Source organism: Galeopterus variegatus, unplaced genomic scaffold (genome assembly GCF_000696425.1).
Source record: "Galeopterus variegatus unplaced genomic scaffold, G_variegatus-3.0.2 Scaffold3080, whole genome shotgun sequence".
Taxonomy (NCBI): domain Eukaryota; kingdom Metazoa; phylum Chordata; class Mammalia; order Dermoptera; family Cynocephalidae; genus Galeopterus; species Galeopterus variegatus.
Genome location: NW_007729191.1, coordinates 226,882 through 230,073, shown reverse-complemented (window position 1 = coordinate 230,073; position 3,192 = coordinate 226,882).

Here is a 3,192-nt window from a genome sequence, read left to right as displayed (position 1 = left end):
TGGGGGGAGCCACGGGGGGGGGATTCCGAGGAGTTCAGAATGTGCCCTTGGACATTTCCACTCTGGCTCTCAGCACTGCCCTTCTGCTCCTACATCCCAGAAGTCTCTTGCAGCTCCCCAAACTTGTTTGTCCCCAGGATGTATGTGTAGTATTCTCAGGCCTGGGCTGGCCCTGGGCATGAACTCAAGAGCCCAAGGCCAAGGGGATGGGGAAGATGGCAGGAAAGTTAGAAGTCTATGTTCCCTTAATTGTCTTGTTGTTTATTTTATCCAAGTACCCCAGTGAATAGGGGAAAAATAAACACGGTGGAAAAAAATCAAATAGTGGAGTCTTCTTTAGTGCCAGTCCTTGTGGTTTAATAAAAAGGATGGTCCGCTTTCTATTGAGCTGAGAAATCTTTGAAGTGGGAGTTATTATCTGAGACATTCCTGCTTGTCGTCCTAACAACGCTGATGAAACGTAAAAGGTTCTTTGTCAGCGATTTGTTCTCCTCTCTGTCAAACTCCCTCTGCCCCACTAGTTTCAAACCGTTTCTAAAGAGATAAAATCAAACTTCTTAAAAAACTTCTTTAAAAAAAAAATACCATGCACTACACCAATAGATAACTTTAGGGCTAAGTCTTGCTAAGGGAAAACAAAAGCAGTGCCTAGATATCAGGGTCAGGGCCTGGTGAAGTGTGCAGATGTTGGGGGACCCTTTGCACAAGCTCTAGGACATGGGGAAAAGAATGCATAGAAAGTGTGGGCAGAGGGTTCATACCCCAAGTAAACTGTGCATCTGCTTCTTTTTACTTGGGCTTGCACTCAGTCAGCCCAAGTCAGGTCACGTGAATGAGCTTCCTTTGGAGAGTCCTCAGGCTTCCAATATTTTTGCCCAGGATCCTTGGAACTTAAGGCTGCAGCCAAGTTATTGTTAATATTTCCTGCTCCTCCAAAGGCACCTCTGCTAAAACTAGGCACATTTTGTATCTCTTCCCACTGGCAGCAATCAGCAAGCTCATGCTATTATTAATAGAAAGGAGAGTGTCTTGAGGGAGAGATACATTTTAATAATTTCCTGTTTTCATTAGAATCTTGGCAATTGGAGTTGAAAAGTTTTGGTATACAGGATAGTGACTCCAAAGCGCATGCAAACGCCCATCCTCCCCCCATCCTCGTGTGCAGTTCTTCATTTTATATTCAGAAAAGAAACTTTCACACTGTTCAGGCTTTCCCAAACTCCTGTGTGGTTTTAAAGGTGGTTTGAATAAACAAGGATGTGCCGGTCCCCCACCCGATGTGTGTACTGACTAAATGATATTTGTAAAGAAGTGTCCCCAAGCTGTAACCCATGCTGTTGTTACAGTTGCTGTGAAATGTTGTCTCTTATATTGATTTTATTTGTTTATTGGAGGTCTCCATATGTTTGTTTATATCGTTAATTTATGGGAAAATGTAATGATTGCAGTGAATGTGAATTATATACAGACAGGCAAACATTTTGTAATCATAATTCACACACACAAAAAGGCCTGACTGAAACCTTATACATTTTGGTACCCTCTCTATCCACAGTGTTTTGTGATTTATTACCTGTCTCCTTAGCGTCAGTTAAATTATGAACTAACTTCAAAGAAAAAAAAAGTCGTTATGTATTTGACTGAAACTGATTGTTGAATGAAAAACAAAAGTTGAAAGCCACGGTTTAATCTTGTTGTAAATATGTAAATGTAACTGAAATAAAATCTGTGATTCATTTTCCCTCTAAAGAACTTTGTGTACATGGAGTTCCATTTTGCTATTTTCTTTGGAAATAAATGATGTGACGTTTCCCTCCCTCTTCTGAATCTGGGTGTCCTGTTTTTTGCTTTATCATCCTGGGAGAGATTTGGGGCCCTCCCGCAGCCTTCAGTCCTGTCCGACTTCACAGAAACCTCTCTGGGGCCTACTCATTCGGGACAGCAAAGTTGGAGGGACACGGCAAAGCCGCCATCGTGGGAGAGACCTCCCACGCACCAATTTCGCCCCAATGACACTGACATTAAAAAACAAAAGTTGAAAGCCACGGTTTAATCTTGTTGTAAATATGTAAATGTAACTGAAATAAAATCTGTGATTCATTTTCCCTCTAAAGACCTTTGTGTACATGGAGTTCCATTTTGCTATTTTCTTTGGAAATAAATGATGTGACGTTTCCCTCCCTCTTCTGAATTTGGGTGTCCTGTTTTTTGCTTTATCATCCTGGGAGAGATTTGGGGCCCTCCCGCAGCCTTCAGTCCTCTCCGACTTCACAGAAACCTCTCTGGGGCCTACTCATTCGGGACAGCATAGTTGGAGGGACACGGCAAAGCCGCCATCGTGGGAGAGACCTCCCACGCACCAATTTCGCCCCAATGACACTGACATTATCAGCCGGTTCACATCACAGAAGAGGAAAAGTTAAAACGATGCTCTCAGTGTCTGCCGGGAAAGGGTGCAGCTTCTCACAAACCACGTCTGAATTTTCAAAGAAAAGCCTGGTAGGTGGCGGGAACCAAAACAAGGAGAGAAAAAGAGAGGGCGGGTGGCTCCCGGCACTGACTAAGCTCTGACGGAGTGTCGCAGGCACACTTGCCCGCAGGGATCTTCCGAGCTGGATCCCGCCCCTTTGGGAGCATTGATTGCCCAGGTCTGCGGGCTGGGGGCACAGCCCCCACGACCTCCCCGGCCCCCATGGGGATCGTTGATGGGTTTTAGCATCTGATGCGTGCGCCCTCTTACCTTGCCCTGCCTCTGAGGAGCTTATTTCAAATGTATCAGCATCTCTAGCGTCATCCTCCTTCCTCCACTGAGGTCACTGCGTCTCTAGACACGCGCGTCCTTTCTCCCCCCGCGCCTACTGTGTAGGCGCGACATCAGCGAGCCATTTACCTGGTCCTTTCTGAGCTTCTGAGTAGTCGGTTCCTGTGGGCCTGGACAGGGCCAGGGCTGGACGGAGCGGGAGGAAGATGGCTCCCGGGATGGGAATGCTAGGTCTACTTAGAAAACACCTTGGAGAACCAGCACTCAGGGCTAGGCCTGCAGTCCTGAAGAGAGCACTGGGGAAGGAACCCAGAGCACACGCGGGAGGGCGACGCGTGGGTGTGAAGGTGGAGACCACCAGGGAAACCAAGACGTGCCCGAGTCGGTGGGGGCCCGGGAGGAGTAGGTGCATGAGCGTTAGTATTAGCGCC